Source organism: Hermetia illucens, chromosome 1, assembly GCF_905115235.1.
Source record: "Hermetia illucens chromosome 1, iHerIll2.2.curated.20191125, whole genome shotgun sequence".
NCBI lineage: Eukaryota > Metazoa > Arthropoda > Insecta > Diptera > Stratiomyidae > Hermetia > Hermetia illucens.
In genome coordinates this window covers 188,543,604-188,568,608 of record NC_051849.1, presented here as the reverse complement: position 1 = coordinate 188,568,608, position 25,005 = coordinate 188,543,604, and the positions used below count along the sequence as shown (strand labels likewise).

The window sequence follows — 25,005 nt, the reverse complement described above, 5'->3', positions numbered from 1 at the left end:
GGGGTTCCTCAAGGCTCTATACTTAGCCCGCTACTTTTCCTTTTTTTGTCACCCTCATTTGCTCATGTTTGCCACTTCGCGAATCTTCTATCTTTTTCTGCTATCAGAATTTGTCGAAACATTTTCTCAATGTCCGTGGTGAATAGCTCAGGTTGAATAGTATGTCTGGTATGTCATTTAAGCTATGTCCCGACGACATCTTGGAGGAAGCGTCGAACAGTACTCTTAGCTTCGTCGAGGCTTCAACATACAGTTGTGTAGAAGGAAGCAATGAGGCTTGAGTCGATCTCCATCTACTGGTATCTGGTCATGAACTTTCGCTATTCATCTCTCAAGCTTAGGCCCTTGGTTTCCTTTTAAGTTGAAGGAAACGTTTCGTTACAATGTATTTAGATGGGTCGAGTGACGCAGCATCTTTTCAGAAAGGCAGTTTCACACTGAAACGGCTGTCGTTTTGCATTTTCACTGTTTGCGTGAATTGTTCCTAACATCTTCTTCCTTGAAATGTGATCCTTGTCGTTGAATAAAGTACAAAGAACAATAATGAAGTAGACGAGGTCAAAAGGCGAAACATATTTGGTAAGGAAACCTCCCACTTCGAACTGCACTTCGGGAGAACAAAGCGAACAATCTACATTCAGGCTAATCATGTAATACAGAGACAATGAGGCTTGAGTGGTTAACTAGACCGGAGAGAAAGCAATTAATGCCTTCGAACAAAGGTCTTTAGGCGATGGGGATGGATTGAGCCCCTTACTTCCCTCGCAGTGAGTTTGGATCGAGTGGCGTTGACAGGGTTTCGAATTGTCACCTTTGTAGTATATCAAGCCGTTGTTGTTTAAGACAGACTAATATATTAAATGGGTTTTGTATCCAGGCTGATCGTGCTCTTAATGGCGCGTGCAATCTGATATCGATCGCAGATATCCTAATGCCACTAATTCACCTCAAAATCGTCATCTCTATAAATGCGAGGCGGTGTTCATTGTCTTTATTGGTTAGCAAGCATTTGGATCAACAAAGCGTAACAGGGCGAATGACACATTTATTGATGTGTCAATCATAAACAATTCATTCATTTTTAAAAGTCGACTACAGTCTATGGCAGAGGCAACTCATCAGACGCTGCCTCTGCTTCCCCCTGGGAGCAGCGTGACCACATTGGTTAGCATATGAGTTTCTTGCTCTGGGTTTTTTCGGACATTGTCCCAATATCCAGGTGAACTTATTCATGTATCTCTGGTATACTCCATACCTTTCGAGAAATTGGGTCACATTATAGTTATCTCTCCGAAGTTTTCCATGCCCTGACTTGGAGTTGGAAAGCAGCCTTTTTGTTTGAATTCTTTCTAACCCACCTCGTCATTCTTCGCATGTCCGCTTAGTTCCATCATGCCATCATAGATGTCGATTATAACGTCAGCCAAAATGTCAACCAGCATCATTCTCGTACCATGTGGTGTATCGTCTCAGATTGTCCCAAAGGTACAATACACTGTTAGGGTCCGTAAATCCCCTTTTATTTTAAGATATTGCAATATGCAACAATACAATTTCCAGCCTGGCGCTACAGAGAGTAGTATCTGGCTTGCTATTCTAATCACAAACAGTCTACCAGTGCGTTGCGGGCCTGCAGAAGTTGATATCATTTTAGCCAGGCTTATATGTCCGCATGGCTGAGTGGTTAGAGCACAAGGCTGTCATACGGAAGGTCGCGGTTCGAATCTCACTGGTGTCAACACCTCAACTACACTCATGATATCGGCTTGCTCTCTCACCGTTCTCACCAGGTCATGGACCTTGGCAAATGGCTCTCAATTTGGACTGGAGAGAAATAACAACAAAATCAAGGTTGTCAGTCTGAAGATCAATTTCTGTATCTAGGAAGTGTGGTCTCTGCGATCAGTGGCGTTGAACTGGGTGTTGCCCGACGCATTACCAGTACTAGATACGCTTTCGGTGTCCTCTCTAAAATCTGAAAATGCAGTTATCTCAACATCAAGATCAGGTTGAGACTGTTCTATGCTAGTGTCCTTTCTTTGTTGCGATATGTTATATATAGTACTTGGAAAGTGCACACTGTTACCCAAAAGCTTCAAACTCTCGTCAATACCTGCCTACGTCAGAGTGCGTTGGCCTGACACTATCTCAAACAAGGGACTTACTTGGTCGGCGCACAGTTATATACTGCGATCGGATCGGATAGGTCACACTTTAAGCCTAGGTGACAATTGCATTGCGAACGGAATCCACTCTCTCAAAATTGCCGGTGAATGAATCTTCCCAAGGGCAATTAATGCAGGATAATGGAGGAGGAGTGTGGGAGTCTCTTGAAGTAGTGGGGGAAATTGAAGGACAATTCAGGTAATAAGAAGCGATGGCGCGTGTCAAGCCACCGTTGCTCTGGTCGGCCTTTTGGTCGTTTCCTATCGTCTCTGATGTTCAGACCAGTCTTGATAACTGCATTTTCATTGGTGCGAACTATATGACCATACCATCGAACATGCTTCTCTCAATTTTTCCACGATCGGTACAACCTCATATCGATAGTGAATATTCTCATTTTGGATGTGATCATCGCCGCTGGTCCAACGTAGCATCTTCGTCTCAATTGTCGCGAGGCGCCGTTCATTGTCTTTTATATTCGGCCAACATTCAGAACCATAGAGGGCGATAGGGCCGACGATATTGCGATAAATTATAGATTTAAGATATTCGTTGATCTTTCGATAAAAAAGAACACCAGTTGTGGAACGCAAGTTCATCCAGGATGCGCTAATGCATGAAACAATTTCATAAGACAATTCAACGTTGGCCGACCGTATTAATTAGACATATTTAAATCATTCAGTTCTGGGCAGGTCACCGCCTCTGACAGTGGCTGTTTATGGGGATCGCTCGTTGAAACTCCTGTTCAAATTCAGTCTGAGACTGTGTTTTATGAGGCGATCATTCTATTATATTTCCGAATAATGCTCTTTGGAATATATAATCTGCATAAAGCAGTGTATAGGGTGCTGGACGTTGGATGCTCCGTGTGACAGTATCCATAACTAGAACAAATAGGAGTGGTGAGAGGGCGCTTTCTTTATGAACACCAATAGAGACACGAAGCGGTTTTGACACACTCGCCACACTTCCCATTTGATTTTTTGGATCATGGTTGAGGAAGTTTACCTAGCGCAGGAGGACTCAATAACTCAATGATTGAAGAACTCACTGAGGTTTTGAATTTGGTTTCACGATTTTTCGACATTCGTCTTCTTCTTTTCCTTCAGCCCTTGTGTCGTTCACAAGCGGGGTCGGCTCATCGTGATAGGTTGCGCCATTTGGCTTTATCAAATGCCTGATCTAGATGCAATCTCGAGGCTTTTAAATCCCCATCCAGCGTATCAAGCCACCGTTGTTTCGGCTGGCCTTTTGGTCGTTTACCATTGACTTCGATGTTCTGACCAATCTTGGCAAGTGAATGCGTGCGTGGCCATACCATCGAAGAAGCCTCTCACGATCATTGCAAACCCATATCGATCGCGGATACTTTCATTTCGGATGTAATCAAAACATGTCACGTCCCTAGTCTAACACAACATCTTCGTCTCCATTACCGCAAGATGCCGTTCATTGTCTTTTATAGTTGGCTAACGCTTAGAACCATAAAGAGCGACAGGACGGACGGCATTGCGGAAAATTTTAGATTTGAGATATTCATATTGGTTGGTAATTACGTAATTGAGAGCATTTCTTCTTTTTTTTTTTCTCACGAAATCCACCATTTAATAGGGGGCGGACCATTGCATTCCTCACGTTGTTTTTTCGGTATTGTCATCGGCAGGCACATTACAGGTCTTTATATCGAGAATGTGCTAGAAGGTATCTGTCCCGGTATCGGATCGACCTGTTTGTGGTGCGTATGGGGTGAAGAAGGGAATCAGCTGATATAGTAGTGAGCGTTATCAGGTGATCAAATTGTTCGACTTTTTTAATAGCATCATGCCTTTCATAGCGTAATGTCAACGCTGTATTGAGGGCATGGGCACCAATGAGTACGTTGTAGAGCGAAAATATCAATGCGCCTTTTCCGAAGGACTCTTTAGAGTTCCTTTCTTCCTGATAGCCGTTTTGGTTGTTTTGCAGTTTCATTATAATGACGACATTTTACTGTTGATTGATTTATAACTTCTATAATTCTCGAAAAAATAATAATAAATTTTCAACTTTATATATTTTCAGGAATTGGAAGCTTCGTGTCAGAAACTGGATTAAAGAAAGGTAAAATTAGAAATTAGTCTAGGTTAGTTGAAGTTTAGTAGTTGCATAGATCTGCTGATCTGCAAGCATTTTAATGATCCATTTAATATTGCATGATAAGCGCGGACATTTACATTTCTCTAGTTAAAACTTAGTGTAAAACAAAACCTTATTAAAATCGTCTTTTTTTCTCGCTGGGGGAAGTTCATCATGGATACGCGTCTGGAATCTAGGACACGCATGCCGGACTCTTACTGACTAAAACCTCCCATATTTTCTCCCCGCGGAACCACCGTTCTGGTATTGCTTCGCGGGCGTGTTCAGTTCTTAGCTGTTCACTCGCTTTGCGTGGCGTTTATTGCAGTAGCTTCCCTTCTATGTTTCCGCTGCGCTTCTGCTGCTTTTAGCTGCTGGTGGATCCGTTTCACCATTGCAACTATCGCGTCCCATGCTGTATTTGATTGCACTGTGCACTTTATCAGATTTTCCACCGTTAAACGGGTATTTAGCTCTGTTTTAGGCTTTTTCCTTCAGCTTTTAAATCTTGGGCCTGCGAAGAAAACGTGTTCTGCATTTCTGGCAGCACCTTCACACGTACGGCAATCGGGCGATTCATCTAGACCGAACCTATAGAGGTAATTCGTGTGTCCACCGTGTCTGGTTAAGAACTGAGTCAGATCGCAACTCGTCTCACCGTGGTTCCACATACTTATGTCTGGGATAGGCAGGTGTGTCCACCGGCCATTCTCCGCGTGCAGCCAATGAACACATACGCGCATTTTGCTTGTTAAGGCTCGCTTCTTAATTCTAGTACAGACGACTTGCCTTATCGGTTAGAATATCTACTGGGATCATCCCCGCAATCACCCATGCCGCCTCATAAGATGTTGTTCGGTAGGCGTAACATGTTCGGAGAGCACTTAATCGATATGCAGCTTGAAGCTGTCTGCGATTTTCTCCGATTTTTATCGCCAACGCCCACACTGGTGCCGCGTATAAAAGTACAAAGCTAATGACTCGCGATAAGAGTAATCGTCGACTGCGCTTAGAGCCGCCTACATACCTTGCCAGTGTTGAGCTGCTTTCCGCCCAGTAAACTTTAAGTGGGGTTGAAAGTTCAGCTTGGAGTCGAATGTTACTCTCAGGTATTTCAGCGATGGCTGAGAGCTAATGACGTGCGCCCCGGTGCAAATTTCAACAGTTTTCTGTTTCCGCCACTTTGTAAAGAGCATCAACTCCGTCTCATGTTCGGCAAGCTCCAGACCATGGTTTTTAAGAAAAGACTTGATCGTCTGCATAGTCTCGTTCGCCATTATATCATACATTAAGTTCCGTGGCAGAGGGCCCAGAATAGACCCCTGCGAAACTCCTGTGGTAATTACATACATCTTCGACCCTTAGTCCGTATCATAAAGTAGCTTCCGCTGTCAGAAGTAATTGAAGATTATATTTAATATATATTTTGGGGTTTGTGCCGCGATGAGCGCTTCGATTATATGGTTCCATCTTTCAGAATTGAACCAAGCCTTCCGGAAGTCAAACTGCCTATTCGATAAATAACCCCCCTATCAACTAATGGATATAGACGGTTATAGATTATCCGCTCGAGGACTTTGCCTATTGTATTCAGAAAACAGATAGGTCTATACGATGTTAGTTCACCTATCGGCTTACCTGTCTTCGGTATCAATGCAAGCTTTGGTATTTTCCACTCTGCGGGAAAGGACCCTTCTTTTAGGCAGTCTGTAATTACCCGTGCGAACACCCTTGATGCCATTTGCATTATCAGCTTCAGCGCCTATTTGGGGATTCGATCAATGCCGGGGGCTGCGGTATCTCGGACCCTTTTCACTGCGTCTAAGACTTCGTCTGTGGAGGTATGTCTTCGGCGCTCATTGGTATCATTGGAAAGATTGTTTCCGGATGTTAGGGAAACAACGGCGAAACTATCTCCAGCAATAATCTTTTGCTTTTTATTGTCAACATAACTAACTTCTTCATCACAGAGTCGCTTGAAGCAATAATTTTTACTTTTCATGATGGCCCACTGCAACTTTTTGCGTGCCTGTTTATATTTGAAGTACTGTTGTTCATGCTCTAGCATGTTTCTTCGGCGTTGACTCCGTCTCCTGGCCTTCAAGTAGCTGCGCTTCCGAAAGTCTGTATTTCTTGGCATAGAAGAGTTACATGCTCGGTATATCTGTTGAGACAGCTGCGATGCTGTTTCTATGGCCGTTCCAGTAAACTCGGTATTCCACTGGAATACCTCCAGAAATGTATCCTCAACAAGTGCTCTTGACGACCAACCAGTTTCTGGTTTCCTCAGGTGAGGATTTATTGTTCTGGGTCCCTTATCAATAGTAATATATATCGCCAGGTCGCTATACGTGCATTCTTCGCTAAGTGTAGATGCCTCTCCACGCCCAATTGTGTTTACGCTTCCGATGTTAGCCAGGATGGCGTTTAGGCAGGAGAAAACCTCGAGTAGAATTTTTCCCCTCTCATTTGTTTTTAGGCTTCCCCACTCCATTGCCCCAGTGTTGAAGTCGCCAGCAATAATTTTGAGGTTGCGCCAGGTCTATCTGGCATGTTGCAATACATTGGTATTGTCATATTTGGGGTGGCATAGAGGTAATCGATCTTAACCCTTACAAAATCGTGTTTGCAGTGTTTCATTGTTTGTTGTAAGACTCGATTACCTCAAGCTCACACCGCAGCCTTTCCACTTATGTTTGTTTCCCAGACACCGTGATGGAGGCTTTTGTATTTTTTGCAGATTCTCTCTGTCTATCTGTCTGCTTGTCCGTCACGCGCATTTTTCTCGGAAACGTCTTAATTTTTTTACATATCTACCTCGGCAATGCGAATTGTAGGGTATGCCAAGTCTGGCAGCATGGTCCCCTATGGGCCAGTGCCCATGCAGACTGTCGTGATCTCGAATGCATTTGCACGCGTCTGGCATAGGAGCTCTTGTGATCGGGTTATGTTATAAGTGGGCAAAATACTCCTTGACTTGGCACAGCTCGTAAGCCTTTGCGATCTAAGGCCCGCGGCTGTTAGGTAGTGCGAGTAGATTCCACCCCTGACAGCCGCAGCGAAACACCGACTGTATTCACCCAAGGGCTGCCAAGAGCAGAGCCTCGCCTGGCCAATTCGTCAGCTCGCTGATTCCTTTCTATGTTCCAATGCCTGGGAACCCGGAGGAGGGTGACCTTGAGCGTGCCGTCCAGGCGGTTCAGCGTGTCTTTGCACTGCCCCAACAGCCTGGAAGAGGTCGTCGCTGAGTACAAGGCTTTGATGGCCGCTTGGCTGTCGGTCAGAATGGTTATGTTACGCTTGGGGCTCGAATCTCGCTTCAACCATCGACAGACTTCCAATATCGTCAATACTTCCGCTTGGAATACACTGGCGAAATCTGGGAGACCCTACGAGTTAGATACTCTGGGTTTCTGTGGTCAGCTTCCTGAGGCTGGAGAAATTTTCATTCCATCACATTGGCAGGTTCTTTTTGCTGTACTTAGTAGGGCACGAGACTTTAAAGGCGGTATCGAATGCCTTTTCCAGAGTTCGAACCTTTGACTCCAGTTCGTCTGTCGTGCCAATCTCACCAATTTGTGCACCGGAGAGTTTGTTCTTAATTACCTGACCAAACTTTTTCCAGTCGATCCTCCTGGGGTCTCTGAAGGGTTCGGAAGCCTCTGCGGTGACATCTGTGATCCGAGAAGCATCTTTGGTCAGACACTCTCCAGTCCTCCACAATAAGAATCCCATTGTCGGTTATTAGGATGATATCAGGGACTTCCTTCCAACCGCCACAGCTCTCCCAGCTGGGAAAATGGAAGGTTGGTGTACTGCCTCTGTTACGCACCGATAGGTATGAAGCAATAATAAAATCAAAGAATAACTCACCTCTCTCGTTGATTTCCGAGCTGCCCCAAAGCGTATGTCTTGCATTGGCGTCGCAACCTATCAACAGGTTGGCGTCATGTGAGACGAGGAAATATACAATTTCCCTGCCCCCGCCTGCTCCAGCTTGACCACGACTAGGACGCTGGAACTCAGGTCCGGGCACAGAAATGGGTGCAGACTTTTCCTCGCGAGAATACATGCTCTAGGTCTGTCCTGATTAGGGTCTCCAGTGCTGTGGAATAAATTATAATATTTGCTTTAAAGATATTTGATGGTTTGGTCGCCTCCGACCCAGGCGTCCCATAGTAGTGCGATGTCGATGTCTTCCTCTAGGAGGAAGCCAAGCACATTAACCGAGGCGCACTTTGAGTGCTGCAGATTTATCTGCGTTACACTCACCATGATCTGCTTGCAAGGGAGGTTCGTCAGTCCCCGTCGGACCGTCGATCGTCATCTCTTCCAACAGCTCGTTGCCGGGGTAGATTGGATCTTGGACGTCGTCCGGTTTTGCAGAGCGCACTTTATAGTCGAATTTTTCCAGTGCCTCCAGCCACTCTTCGTTTATACGGAGTAGAAAAGGTTGGCTGTTTGCCTCGGGTCTCCCCTTCTTGATAACAACCCAGTCATCCATGGGAATCCTGGGGTTTTGAAGAAGCAGAGATTGGACGAGCTTGTCCTTATCCATGCGGATTTTCGTAACCAGATGCGAGCGACCGGTCTCTTGGGAATCTCGTCGTAAGGGATGTCATTGAGCTTTGCGCCTTCCCAGGCGTCGCTGATCTTACCGACTCACGAACCGAGAAAGTCTCCCTTGAGAATTGATCCTCGCAAGCTATAAAAAGCCACGGACCACTTGAGAGGAATCAAAACATGGGATGAATCCCGTGTGTTTTTCTTCGGTGTCCAGGAGATGCTCCATGACCATCTCCGACAGCCTGGCCTCAACGCTGGTCCACACCTCCGGCGCCAGTTTGCCTCTAGCGGAATTACCATCCGGCTGCGTCACATGTAGGTGGTGAAGGGTATCGGTGAAGGGTTTCGCAGTTCGTGGCCCGTCGGAGGACTGTTGCTGCGTACTTTTCTTCAAATGTTGCTTATCGTCTGAGCTATTGCCCACTCTGCTCTGCTTGTGATCTTGCTGGACCCCGTCTTGAGGCCGATTGCGTTTCAAAGCGGTGGGCTTCGTCTTCTGTTCGTTTACCAGGAGTTTGCTATTGTATTCTTCAACAATCGGTTGGTATTTAGCGGGTTTTTTTTTCATTTCACTTGTCCCGGTCTCCGTATTCTTAGCAATTTTGCTGGGAATATGCATGGCCTTCTGATACTGGCTCTTAACCAAGATAGTAGTGGGTGGACCTTCGCTTCTTAGTCGGTTTCCTGTGACGAACGTTTTTGTCGGTTTTCACTTTCGAGGGATCCCCCGACGTCGAAGGTTTCGGGTTAGGAGTATTATGTCTGGTACTCGCTACACCCAGTTTGACGCCAATGTATTTCAGGCTGGACACCACTAGTCCGTCCCTGCGGTTGATTTCAGCACAGCGGCGCTACCAAGTGTACTGGGAAGTAGTCTGGGAAGAATGTCCACCCTGGCTAGCCCGGCTACCAGGGTAAGCGTCTTATTTTAAACTGAAGGTGCCCAAGGTGTTCAGAGTTCGCATAATAAAGACCAAGCCCCCCATTAGCCACGCAGCCTTCGGCGTATGCTTTTCCACCTTGGCTTGGGGTCCTATTAGCATCCTCTCCAGTGCAGGGAGGATGAACCTTGGGCTGTTGCTTCGGCCGATCCCCCGCCAGATCGACTTGCCCTAAAACATGACCAGCAGACAACCAGATGCTCGTCAGTTGGATGAGCTTACTCCCAACCCGGCCCTACACTTTCTTGGCCCGTCCGAAGACGGTTTCCAGCGGCCACCGCGAGAAGGTCGTGTGAGAACTTGTCGAATTATAGGACTTTAACCTGAAGCATAGTCAGACTAGGCCAAAGCGTCGGTCTTTTGGTTCTGACTTGTTTATATCTTGACATATGAAAACAGCTTCGTAGGATCTTAATCTCCTCAGTTCAAGGATATATAAAAAATCTCATTAAAGTTGCATGTAAGCTAGTGGGGGCTTTTCGTTTGAATGTCTCTTCATCTTTTATTTGTCCTAACTCTCCAAATATTTATCCAACCTCCAGTCTATCTGTAAATAAAGCTCTAACTACGCAATGAATTTTGTTCTAAATCACAAGCACATATTTCTATTTATGTCACTTTTAATCATTTTCTGTAATGGTGCCCCTCAAAGTCAGTTCTGCCTTCTTTTTCAGGTTCCAAAAAAAGGGCGCCCTCAAAAATATTACTCATTCCCGAGTGAACATAAAATGGCATTAGCCCCATTCCATTTCCCAACCGAGAATGTTTTTCGTGGAGTTAAGTGGAGTAGTCCTTGCGAGCTGAGAATTTCTCTTTATCCTCTGTTTAATTATTAAAGACCTCGAAGGTGTTTCTGTTTATGTTTATGCCTCGTCACGATGATGAACATTATCCACCCTCCGTGGTTCCGTATTCATTGCATATGGAGCTACTAGCGTATATTACACATATACTTATTTACTATGTCATTTTTATTGTTCAATGTTTTACACCTTGGTTACGTCCGTTTTAGTCTGGTTTGGGTCCTGATTCAACAGAATCCGACACTCGTTCATGGCTCATCTAATAAAAAATGGATTGTCACGATAAGTAGGTGTAATTGTGAACGTGTGTATTGCCGCAGGCATGATGAGGTGACTCCTAGGAATTCTGGAACCTTGCTTCATCCGAGTACATGAAGCCAATGTGACGATACTGCCAGGGTGTGATGCTAGCCCGGTTTGGTGCCAGCTTAACATTCCAGCGACATATATGCAGCCGTATCCTGGGCAGGCATTTAGCCACCAACATAAATGTACATAAACTGCTGCCACACTGCTTCGCTTAACAATTTGACATATTGTTGGGTGACTTTTGGTGATCATATATCTGTATATGCCCCGGCATGGAGTCGTCATGATGGGGATGGTACCATTTGAAGTAGTAGAACTGCCAGCTAATGTGCATTGAGAGACAAAAAGTTAACGACCCAGTTTCCAGGTTTCCATTTGATGTATTCACATACCTTTGCAGGACGAGATATTTCCCTTTTTTCCTGGAATTATAATTCAAGTTCCATGAATGTATAAAATCCTTACAACGTATCCTGAATATGATACATCTACAATGTAGCAGAACGTACGAATTAAAAAAACCTGCTCTGCGGAAAGATGCTATTTACCTCCGGCGAGAGACAATCATAAAAAGTAAACATAGCCTCCCAAAAGTAGATTCCTGCGTAACATTTTCAGGATCATCCTTTTTAGAATCTGTCCACTAAAACAGCTTTCACTGTGCTCCATCATTACATGTTCAGCGAAGGCGTCGACATAAGCAATAAGCACCTGCCTTGCGTAATCAAAAGTGGAATATGGAAATGATGAGCTGTTTACTTTGAAGATACAACATGTAAGATAAAAGCCGCTTATAATGAAAAATTCTTCCAAAAAGTGCCTCGTCCTTAGGAATGTCTTGAGGAGCATGAAAGAAAGATGATGTTTATGAAGGTACTCACGACGTTTTGTTGTAGTGTTTGTGTGTACTCCGCAAGGAGCATTTATGAAAGCAATAAGAAAATTTTCTTACTTGAGGACAATTTCTTAAGCACCACGTACTTATGACAGCACTTTTCGCAGAGTAAGAGAAAGTTGCTTGGTTTTATTATATCAATATTTTTCTTTTCGTAAAAACAAACTGAATGTATCTAGTAAAAGTATTATATAAAATAAAATTAAGGAGCTGCCTCCAGGAAGAATTCTTCAAGGAGAATTCCGGAAATACTTATAAAAACAGACTTCCTAATGTACGAACATCCGAAAATCCTGTATTACAACATGTCCATGCGTTGGTTACATTCGTGTTGGCGGCAAAACATATTTGATCCTTATTTCCTTCATTAAATATTTAGTCCTAATATAAATTAATTTTAATAAAGCCGTAATATTCCTGTTTATTTGCCTCAAATGGATCCTGTTAATTTTATCCTTCGCCAGTCGTCTTAGAAACAAACTCTTTGTATCCACTGGAAGGTGAGTCCTTGGCCATATGAACTACGGCATTTTGAGTTATATGGAATTGCTCCTGTTACCTTTCTACATTACGCTAGGAAGGTTACGCTGTCGTTATTTTGGGAAGAACTCCGTTTGGGTGGTATTTACGTTAAGAATTTTCTCCGGTTCCGGGAATGTCCCTTCTAGGTAGAACCTGTTCAAGAATTGTGGTATCCTTCCTGGTTCGTTAGAAATTGAATGAGATTATGATTAACCTTTCACTATTGTCTTCGCATTAATGATACCCGTTAACGTATTAGTCGAGAAAACTTTTCTTGAGCATTCCCATGTTCGTCCTTATCGTAGTGGTTTTCCCCTTTTAACATCTTTGCATGCATTCATCAGTAGATTGGTGTTCCATCGGAGGCACGTGCTATTTCACCTGCTAATAAGTCAATCTGTATCAATCCCACGATGGAATATACTCCGGCCTGACGAGGGGGACGTGGAAAGGAGAGATTACCTCCGGGCCTGCAGTTTTTCAAGGCCCGGATTCCTTCTCAACAGCCCTGAATATACTGTATTCTCCTGAGGGGTTATATATGCTAGGTCGAGGTGTTTCTCTCTCTGGAGCTCTGATTTATTTATTGAGCATTGTATCTGTCATGTATTTCTTTTCCTTAAAATGGCATATTGAGCAAGCTAGAAATGACAGCGGGATTTGACACCATCTTTGTCAGAGCTATACAGGTGCTGAAGAAGTAAAAAGTATCCTGGAGACGCCATTGAAATTAGTTCCTAAGAATTTCTTGGCTGACTTATGGGTGGTAGGTGTGGTATCCCCAACTGCAAAAAAAAAGTTGGAACGGCCGGTTTGACGATGAATGTAAGCTAGCACCGGAACGGAAGAATGCCGAATACCGAGTAATTTTCCACTCTCAAAGGACGCCGGCACGCGCAGAGACTTATCACGAACTCCTGCGAGCGAAGAAGCGACTTCACAGATGGAAAAAGGAAGCCTGGGAGAACCAACAAGTCTGTGAACTCGAAAAGTACGGGGAGCAACCGCACCAGGCGCGGAAGTTCTACTAACAAGTCAGCAGGATGAAATCTTATACACCACGATGCTCATCCCGCCGAGACAAAGAGGGAAATCTAATTTCCGACAGAATGGGCATATTAGAGCGATTGGTTGAGTACTTCGATGAGCTACTGAACAACCAGAACATCCCGCCAATTGAAGACGACGGACAAATACTGCCACCACCAAGTTTAGGAGAAACAGTCCGTGCAATTCATCGGCTTAAAAATTATAAGTCACCAGGAGCCGATGGAATTACAGCCGAATTAGTTAAATATGGAGGCGACCAATTACACCAAGTGGTTCATCAATTTGTGCTCAAGGTATGGGACAGCGAATCAATGCCTGACGATTGCCAATGAGGCATTATCTGTTTCATACATAAAAAGGGAGATATCACACAGTGCAGCAATTATAGAGGTATCGCGTTGCTGAGTACTATATATAAGATATTTTCCACTATCTTGCTAGGCCGGATAGCCCCATATGTCCAGAACATCATTGGCCGATACCAAAGAGGCTTCACCTATGATAGCATAGCCAGGGTAAAACTGTACATGGCCATGAGAGAATTCGGTATCCCAACGAAGTTGATAAGACTGACTAGGCTGATCCTGACCGTTGTGCAAAGCCAGATAAAAGCAGCAGGATCACTCTCAAGACCATTCGACATCAACAACGGTCTACGATAAAGGGGATGCCCTATCATGCGTCCTCTTTAACCGGGCCCTCGAGAAAGTGATCCTTGATGCTGAGGTAAATGCAAGAGGTACGATCCTCTTTAAGTCCACCCAACCACTGGCCTATGCTGACGATATCGACATCATGGGAAGAACCACCCGAGACGTACGAAGGAAGGAACCCTCCGAAGAATTTTTGGCCCCCTACATGAGTATGGACGATTCCGTAGCCTACATAACGATGTTCGATGTTCAGACCGATCCTGATAAGTGAGTTCCCCTTAGCGAAATACATGACCAAACCAGTAAATACGCCTCGCTCACATTTTTTCCACGATCGGTACAACCTGATGCGCGATCGAGCATATCCTCACTTCGAACGTGACCATGACGTGCTAGGCCACTAGTAAAACATAACATCTTCGTCTCCATTACCGCGAGGCCATTTTCATTGTCCTTTAAAGTCGGCCAACACTCAGAACTATAGAGGGCAAAAAGGTGGACGGCACTGCAGTAAATTTTATATTTGAGACTTTCGTTGATGCGTCGATGATAAAGAACACCAGATCGTTATGGTTCTCCTTTTTTGAATACTTTCTGTTATGATTCCTTTTAGGTTTTTTTGAAAACAGAATCTTATTGAAATCGTTTTATTATCTGCACATTTCTCTGTTTGTTCGTCTGTTTGTCCTTCTTTTAAGCAGGTGGAAAACTTCAAAAGACATTGACTTGGTATGTATGTATTCGAGATTTCTACCCGCTAAAACTGTCCACCGCCGTCCCCAATCAGCCTGACCCCGAGAGTATTACATCACAGGACGAGGTTAGCTTTCTTCTATCCGCTGCGGTCGAAACTGCGCCTTCCTGTTTTTTCCACTTTTCGCAGACTACTTTACATCATTGCGATCATGGAGTTGATCACATCCCTCCTGGTAAGCTGTAGCTTCGCTGATGCCCCCAGAATTTCCTCAAGTTACTCCTTTCTTCCAGGAGCCTCAGGCTCACTTCTTGGGGAGCTGCAGCCTTCCAAGTCCAACATGGACCGCTTGTATGATCCAGCTATCGCTTGACAGTGGGAGTGCTATCTTGCTGATGGGGCCGCAGATATACTGAGTAGCGTGTGTGTGTGTGTATGGTGGGGGAGAAGCTACAGCTTCTGAGCACTCAGACCGTGTTGGCCCATTGTACCCGCCTCCCCCGTCTAACGGAATATTCCGGATTCGTTAACGTATCGCAGGATTTCCGTTAGTGGATGTGATGCTATATACTGAGTAACTTGCCTTAGAATACGGATATGCATGGGGTCGTCAAGAAAACTGCTCTTTTTTCGGGTCACGTTCGGACGGAGCATCATTAAATCTGGCTGACTGTGAAATTGTGGAAGCGGATCGATGAATGGAGGGGTTGACCGCTCTGCTGAGCGTTGCTAGCGAAGGCGGTTTAAACTTCGATTCAGAGTTAAATATTGAGAAGCTTTCGATGTGAAGGATGTTAGCATCGACTTCTCTAATCATGGAACGCATCAAAGAACATCTTGAAAGCTTGACCGGCGGAGATTAGCCTGCTTTCTGCTGCGGAGCCTCCTGCAATGACCACATCAACACCCTACGGATCATTTTGGAACAGTGCGCGGAGTTTAGATCTTCGTTGCACCTGTTTTTAATCAAATTCGAGAAAGCTTCGATAGCGAGGACTAGGAGTATATTTGGTGTGCTCTATGTAGGATGGGCATTCCGGAAAAATTAATAGCTATTATGAGAGCTACATATGATGGTGCAAGATGTTATGTGATGCACCGAGGTAAAATCTCGGACGATTTTGAGGTGCAAAGGAGAGTCACCAGGGTTGCATGCTATCATCGATATTATTTTCTTTTGCTATCGATGAGGTTTTTCATTGACTTCTCTGGAGGACTAGAAGAGATGCAATGGAGTGTAGTGACCGCGACTTTGTGATGGGAGTGAAATCTCATTCGTCTCTTTCTGAATTAATTTGCTCAAATAATGCATTTCATAATGTGCAATTGCCCTAATGCTCGCCGCAGATTGTACATTATTGAATGCATTCGGGCGAATTAATCTTGACAAAGGGGAATGATTTGCCGCATCCGCAGGCGCACGCGCATGTTGCTGCAACATGAACTCAACAGAGTTCAAGGCGCTCGTAGCGGCGTGATGTCTCCGGACAAAATATACCATAAATTGAATTCTTGGGGTCTAAGATATCTGAGGGATCGCTACCAATAAATAAATTCTTTTCCCGAGTCGAATGCTTAGCTCATTCGACTCTGCATGGGAATTTTTCTCTTTTGTTGGAATACGCCTACACACTGTTTACCGGAGAAGCGGCGGACTGGTACTGGGAATATCGGCAAGGCAACTCAGACGCTCAATGGCCGGAACTGCGGGACGCTCTCTAGGATCAATTCCGGGATCGTTTGCCAGACATTGACCTTTAGGAGCGGATTCGGAGCTGGACTCAAAAACCCTTCGCAGAATTTTAAAAGACATCTGACGTTTGGTGTCCCGATTCCAGCAACCGCCTAAAAAGGCTAAACTTGTAGAAACTCTGCGTCGCAGTCTGAGACCTGAGATCACACGGGCAATTTTCGCTATTCACATAACTTCTAACATCATGAAGCCACAATGCCCCTGCTGTTCGTTGCAAAAAAACTAGAGATCTCGTTCCCCCGGGGAACCTAATTTGCCACATCAACACTAGTCTCCCAGACTCCCGGTCCGCCTTCCCTATCATCCAGATTTGACCCCACCATCTACCATTTCAAGAAAACCGATGCTTTCGGTTCTGAGGCCGGGGTGTTCTTTTTCATTAATACAAAATGAACGTGTCTACACCGATGCGTGGGTCCGCACCGGACTTCAAAATAGACAACAAACGAGGGAATTCGCGACGGCCTAACGAGAAAAAAACAGAACGCGAGCTTCTTCTTCTTTTTATTCAGCCTTTGTCCCGTTCACAAGCGGGGTCGGCTCGTCGTGTCAATGTGGGAAAATATCCAATTCACCAGATGCTCCAACGTCACCTCCCGTCTTCACGGCTGTCTCCGGTACCAATCCCACACATCGGTATACATACGTTAATTTTGTATTAATGACAATTGTATAGCGGGCTATGCCATGCAGTAGAAGCCGCTCTCCTAAGATGGCCAACGAGTGGGTTGCTCCAAGGGCACTTGGCGATGAACAGTAGAGGAGGAGTTCTGGCGTACCCGTAAGTCGGGGGGGAGCTGTTTTCCCGGTCGACGGAACAAAGTATGTTTGATGTATGATGATACCAGGGCACAATAGATTTATTGATAACGAAAGGTTTGGCCGCTTAATTTGTTAAGGGTTGGTGGGATCAGGGTTGGTTTTTAACATAACCCCAGAACATGCAAAAACCTGAGATATTTTCACTATACTCGGAAATAACGCTCCTGAAGGAACCCGACCTTAAAAAGGGGGATTATTAAAACGCCGCAGGAATAATATGATACTTGTTTGGCTATCTGGCGCCAATATAGGAAAAAGGAGGAGATAACTTGGCTTTGGTTTTTGATTCTGCAGTGAGGGAGTGACGTTAGATGCCAGAAGCGCAAGGGAGGATAACTTCGGTTGACAATTATTGTCTGACAAATTCCAGTTTTTTACAATCCATTGTATCCTTCCTTATTAGAAAAAGCAACCAAAAAGTTTGGGTACAGAAAAGTATCTGATCTAAATGTTTTAGATTAATCGCCATTGCGCCGTGCTGACTTCGATATTTTCCGCATCCTTGATATAATCGATGTGAAGTCGTAAAAGGCAAATCTGCTTTCTATCATAATTCAGCGCACCCGGCTTAATTATCTATGAATATCTAACACCAAACACAATACATATATTCCGAAGATTTATTTGCATCCCAAAAAATATTGCCCAAGTTTTATTACAACAATAGCAAGTTTAATGAAAATAGTTTCCCGACAGGACGCCGGTCGTTGCCAATGATTTTCCGTTGTTGTCAGCAATATCAGTTTTTACAGTCCATTGCGTCTTGAATCTATGAGTTGGGTTCGTTCATGATGAGATTGTTGCAACCACATCATTACCATTTTTATCACCTGCTACTGATGGTCCTAAAACTTGGATAAAACCGCTTACATATACGACCACGTAACTATCTAGGTAGTGAGCGCCAGGATATAGTGTTTGACGGCAGAACTGGCGTAGTTGCAAATCCGTGGAAAATTCATTTCCATTTACAGTCAATGCAAATGAGCATATTTTCCGTTTTAATAGAATTCTACTAAAGATTTTCTTGTGGGCATTAACCGCTTGGCTGTGCCTGTTGGAAGCACTTTTGGCGATGTTCCTTGTACCTAATCGCACAAAGGAGCAATGAACTTGTCTTTGAATATTCATGATTTTCTTGTTTTATGGTTTTTACTGAAGCACGTGGGCTGGCAGGAGCGTGAAAAACGGAAATTCAAAGCTATTTGGAATGTTTTCCAAGGAATCGTGGCTGGCAATGGAATGCATGGAACTGTGGGCCCATGCTTGAATATTTGATAATATGTTTGGTATTCATGTTGAAAGTCCAGTGATATTCAGGAGCCTTCTTATGAAGCACACTATGCACGTGGTAGGAGTACACGCATATCAGGGAACCAAATACTAAAAATACTTCTCTTCCACATCATTGGTAGGCATTTGATTTGTATTTGGGATAGATATGCCGGCGGAAATGAAGGACCGCTGCCGTTGCCACCATCACAATACGCAGCGCCGTAAAGAGCCTTTCTGAGCGGACCGAAATATCTTTCAGGAAAAAGGAAATCAAACAGTATCAACTTTTGGAAGATTTTATTGTTGATTTTCGCATAAAATTGTATTAGCTATCATCATATTATATTGATGTGTGACTCTTTTTCTTAGATTGATCTGATAGTCGTGTCCTTTTCGTCCTGGCTGAGGCTATTCGTTAGGGTCTGGGAGCTACTCGTTCGAACTAGATGTGAGGAAAATATTATGGGATTTACACATCGAATATTGAAGGTACCGAGGGGTTCCCATCCGGAGGACAAAGTTTTCATTCAGAAAATGGAGCAATAAAAATGATGAATTTTAAAAATAGTATAAAGGAGTGTAAGTGGAGCGAGAGTAATTGATGAAACTTCTAAGGAAACAATGTGTTTTCGTTGTCGGCCGGGTGGAGGAAGTCAAAAAGTTCGGTATAGAATTTCCTCGTATAGTTGGCGGAAAATTATAAAGTTACTTTTATGGGAGTTGTAACTGGCAAATTGGCTCCTATAAAGTTTCTTTCTCTCTTTTCGTAGATTAAACATTGAAATGATATTAGAAAGTTTAACGTTTCCATTTCTGCTATAGATTGCGAGCTTATGAGGTGTACAAAAAAAATGATGAATTGGGCTTTCGTACACTTTCAAGTTGATTCCTTCGTGATATTATGAGACATTAAAACATTTTTCATGTTGTGACTCGATGTTATTAGTTTCCAACTTTTTTGGGTCATATTTTGCTTCGTGTGGTTTCCGGCACCGAGAGTGGGTTTTTTTTTCTAAAAGTTTTCCACTTCAGACATTCGACATTTAACACTTTGAGTAATGCATTTTCGCTTTTCTGAAGTGATGATTTCTGTGTAGAGATGATTTTTCCTAAAAGTTTTCGATGTACATCAATGGGAATTGAGCAATTCTCTTGAATCATCTTCCACAGAATTTTTTGATATATTGAAAGGTTTTAAGCTTCATCATTGAGCAGTTTGCAACTTTATAGTGACAAATCTTCCTTCTTTCTAACTTCCTCAATATGTTTCAATGAAGGGTATGAGGGTATAAGATGTGAACACAGCCAGGTGCTAAATTTGACGAGTATGGTGAATTTTGCGATGTTTTGTGTTTGGTATCAGTGATTTCACGACGATTTCTTGACCTGTAACTATTTGAGTTTCTTGTTCTACCAGTATGGGTGCGACTCCTACAAAAAATCATTTTCTATTCCAAGAAAAAAACTAGCTTATCAGCTTTCTAGACGTTAATCGCTTCGGAGCTGGAATACCTGACTTATACTACTTGTTTCGATTTAGGATCATCGTGGTAGACTTCCTAAAATGCTCCAATTGTTGCTGAGGAAGTCACATTCGAATGTGTTTTTGATCCATTATTGGTGAACATGGGATCCGTTGTACAACGAGCTTTCTGAAACCTAAAGCTTCAAGTGAAATATAGTTGACGTTGCTTTATGAGATTCCTACAGCTTCTCTCTAATTTTTCCCAATTAATTGATGATTGTCTTCTTTATCTTCTTCCACCATTGCCCCGTTCTGAAATCGGGTCGGCTTTTCTTAATCGGCTGCCCCATTTTGCTCGTTCAGAGGCCTGATCTGGATGGAGTCGACTGGCTCCTACATCTAGCTGATGAGTGCAATATTGGCAAGTGTGTGCCCGTCAGCGCGAATTACATGTCCATACCATCGACGTCACCTTTCTTGCCTCCTTCCTTCTTTGCCTCCCTTACCGCCACGCATCGTTCATTATCTTTTGTAGTCAGCACTAACAGTTATAGAGGGCGACAGGATTAATGACAATGTGGTAAATTGTAGATTTGTGATTTTCGTTGATGCATCGTCCCAGTGGTGGAACGCCAGTTAATCCAAATTTCAGTGATGCATGAAGAAATTTCAAAACGCAATTTACCATTGATTGATGGGATTGATCGGAAATATTTGAATCGCCCAGCTCTGGGCAGGTCACTGCTACCAACAGCGATAGTACCTGATTCATTAGGGTCGGTCGTCGAAAATCCTGCTTTATGGAGATTCAATCGCATAAGTTGTTCGGGAGGGCGCTGGACATTGGATGTCCCGTGAGACAGTGTCTATAATAAGAGCAAGGACGAGTCGCGAGACTGCTTCTCTTTGATGATCACCGATAGAAACACGAACCGGTTTTGATATATCGTTCACAACTATTTACAACTTTACTCTTCAGATCCCGATAGAGCAATTTAAACTAGAACACGAACTCTTCTGTGTTTCCAGAGCTTAGCTCGTCAGGCACTGTAATTTCCTCCGATTTCACTGGCTTGATTGTTTCCTCGACTTTAATGGAACTGAGAGATGAAATTGGTCCAAATGTCGATAAAACTTGAGGAGGCGGTGGATAAGCAAAATCTGTCATTGAAATCTGCTCGACATATGCCATCTATCCGTTGCTTGTCCACAGGTTAGCATAGTCTCGTTCTTGTCAGTAGCGGAGCAGAAGTGTCCGGTATCCTGTGTGCGTTGGAGCCGACTTTTGACAGGTTGGTGGAAATCTTTTTCATTGGTTCGTTTGTCCAGTTTATCGTAAAAATCTTTGTAATAGTCTGCTTGAGTAGCATCGATCACTTTCTTTGCTTTTCACTTGATGTTCTTGTAAATTGTTAACTGGCCAGTGTTTCACTTTTGATAAGCTCATGGTAGAGGTGTTTCTTCTAATTGACCTTCATTTGGATATCGCCATTTCAAAGCCAAGTATCTCAATTAATGAACCGCTTACTAGGTTTGGTACCGCTGAGGGTTGAAAAGGCTATGGATTGTGTTTCTAGCTTGTTCCTACGTCTTCTCGACGTTCATAGTCGTGTGAAACCATTTCTTCTATTTTCTCACGAAATCGCTACCATTGAATTCGCTGACCAATGCATTCATCTTGTTGTTTTTCGGTGGCTTGATTCGCAAGACAACAACCAATGGGCTATGTTGAGGTGCGATGGCATTATAGAGGGCCGTTTTGCAGTCAGCGGCAGTAATGAAATTCCGGCTGGATTTGCCTTTTACGGTTGCTACTATAAACTATAGGAAACTGGGACAATCGTTTAATGAACCATGTATTGATAAATAGAAGGCCTTTAGTGTCCCCGAAATCAACTACACGCGCGTTACTTTTCTTGCATGCTTGAAACCTTCTGCCCCATGACATCTGTTGTCATCTGCCTTTTCACCTCCATAACTATTGAGATTGTCAGCAACCACGATGTAGTCATCACGTTACAGCTCTTTGTATCAAGTACTTGGCAGAAGGCATCTTTCTTCGCATCGGATCGACCTATCTGTGGTACATACTATGAAGTAATGAATCGTGCTGCACCAGCTGAGATATAATAGAGAACTTCATTAGCATCAGCCGATCATCGAATCGGTTGACTTCTCTAAGGGCATTCGGAAACCTTCAGAGATGGCAGTGCCAATACCATATTGTATGCATGGGCTACCAAAATGGAGAAGTTTATAGCCATCTTTACTGCGTCCGTATTCTATTTCGCAATTTTTGGCACTGCCGCATCGAGTTTCTTCAAGAGCGGAAATATCAATGCGCATCTTCTGAAGGGTTCTTGCGAACTCCTCTCTACAAGATCACATAACCGGAATGCATCTATGTATACATAGGCCACACTAAGCGGTTAGTAAAAATACACTTTGAAGAACATATCAGAGGAGCTAGCGGCAAAAACCCATTGCAGCATGTTAAGTCTACAGTCGCAAAACACATAGTAGAAAGTGGCCATAACAATTCCTGGGGCAACATGGACATTATACAAAACATACTTAAAGTTCACATACTAGATGCCGCAGAAAGCCTGGAAGTATTTAAACAGACTAACGCCGGCTGTTGAACAACGACATGGGTAACTGTTCATCTAGCTTCTTCAGGGATTTAAGTAATCAAGGAGGTATTAAAAATAATTTCTGACATCTAGTGTTGCTACACATTAGTTCATTCCAAGCCTTATTCACCATCTGATAGACCGCTGGCTTGAACTTGGAGAAGCATTTTTATAACTGCTTCTCCAACAGCTACGCTATGATGTCTAAGAAAGAGATGGGACTATATAAAGAAGCCACGATGAGTCAGTTTTGGTGGGTTTGGTAGAAAGACTAGCTTCTGTTTCTTCTGTATGATCCTCTCACAATGCTTATGGACCAACCGGGACTAGTATTAGCAGCTTACTTGAGTGGTTTGTTCGAATTGTTTTCAACAGCTCCAAAAGATTTGACAAAGTCCCTTCGCTCTTAGATAAGGTAATCTCAACGTAGAGATTTCCCCATCTGATCGGTTTCTTGTTATGGCCGGCAACGCATTGTAGCGAAGCACGTCTTCGTTCTACACTTCACTAACTTAATTAACTTACCTTGCTTATCCTGTGGGTAGTGTTCTCCTTCTAAAGCCGCTAGGGATGATTTTCCTCCTAAGTCTCGGGAGATTGTTGTTTTCATTGTTACGAATGTCAAAAAGATGCATTATGGTCACTGGGGGTATAATGCTCACTTACTCATTAAACCATCACACTCTTACCAACGAAACAACGGGGTATGTTAGGTCGGCGATGGTGCCAAAGGTGACTCTTTTCTCCGCACTTTTTGCACCTTTTCGGCCTATCATATTAGTTGAAGCACTCTGCTCTCAAGAGGCCGAAATCAAGGCATCTGAAACATCTGTTGAGAGATACTTTCTCCCTGAGTGATCCAGGCCTCTCGGATTTTGCCTTAGAAGCCGCTTTCCCTGGTAAACTGATAATTACAGTCTGCGTACCTTCATATGTCTTTCTCATCTCTTTTATGGCTCTTTTCACACTCTACCCTTTACCACTGAAGCCGACTTGCCTTTCCAACATCATGTATCATAGATATCTTCCAAAGAAAGATGTCTAAAAGTTTCGTCCAGGGGCTGAGGGAACTCATCAGCCGCAATCTTACCTCTGCCCTGGGAGCAGCGTGATCGAAAGTGGCAAGAGATGGAAATTCCCCCTTTTACTCTTATTGCAAACACGACAAGGGAGTGAATGATATCCAACTTAAAACCAGGAGTATTTTAAGTCTAAGTCAGACTAAAGCTATATTTTTCGTTGGATATAATTCGCAGCCTTATCGTATTTGCGATTATATAAAAAGGTTCCATCTGTTGCTACTTTCGGTCACGCTGCCCCCAGGATAGAGGTGAGGCAGCGTGTGATGGGTTACCTCTGCCCAGGTCGAAGTCGTTAGTCATCTTTCTTCCTATTTGCTAAACACTTGAACACTTGGTTGCTATATCTAAAATGAGAGGTTCGAGGACCAAAAAAAGTGAGAGTAGGTTGCTCTCTATCTAGTCCGGTCCAACAACAAGTAGATATGGACTTAAGATCCCTCATATCCCAAACCAAACATAGACATCTTTGGAATATGGATCATTCTCAACCTTTTTCATAAATGTGTCACTCAAAAAGAGCATTAGGGGCTTGTTCATTATCCCCCCCTCTCTTCTGGACCCTTGTAGAACTTCCCTCTGAATGTCAGGTAGCTCCGCAAACTTCATAAACAGCCCTGTTTCCCATTTCCATACCAAGGACGTGATATTTTTACTAAGTAGCCACTCTTTCAGATAGAGAAACGCCTTCACCGGGATGCTTGGAAAAAAGCGTCGACATCGAATGACACTAGTCGTTCATCCGGTTTCGTAAATTCCACATTCTTTAGTTTCCTGATGAGGCCCTCTCTATTCCTGATGGTTTTTCCGGCGGGTAGCCCCCCTACTTCTTTAAGTCTACTCAACAACCACTTGGCGATATTTTGTGTGGACAAGCTTGTAGCCGTTGTAATTTCCCGGAATTCGTTACCAGGTTTGTCGATCATAGGTAGACCGTCTATTTTTGGCTGTACGGGGATTTCAATTAATATCCGAGGAAATAACGGTCAACAGATTGGCAGAGGCCGACAAATAACGTTAGGGACCAAAAGAGTGCTGTGCAGTGGTTACGTTAGATGTGGCAATTGTCTTTAGCTGGATAAACTGAGCAAAAATGGCACTCATTACATAGAATATATAGTGGCATAGTGCTAGCTATTTCATCAATAGAAAGCTAAAGTACGAGAGCAGCGAAGGCACATGTTGCTACGATGTCTTACCAGGGGTCTTTCAGAGGTCGATACTGAATCCGCTCTTGTGGAATGTCATACACGATGAGGGT

General features: G+C 43.7%; 1 protein-coding gene across 1 annotated transcript in view; it reads left to right on the top strand.

Moving 5' to 3' along the window:
* LOC119654514 (zwei Ig domain protein zig-8-like) overlaps positions 1-25,005 on the top strand; it is a 570,111-nt gene that overhangs the window by 67,983 nt on the left and 477,123 nt on the right. Inside the window, exon 2 of the mRNA XM_038059957.1 lies at positions 4,231-4,269. The gene's annotated coding sequence lies outside the window, so the exon portion shown is untranslated. The remainder of the gene's footprint in view (positions 1-4,230; positions 4,270-25,005) is intronic.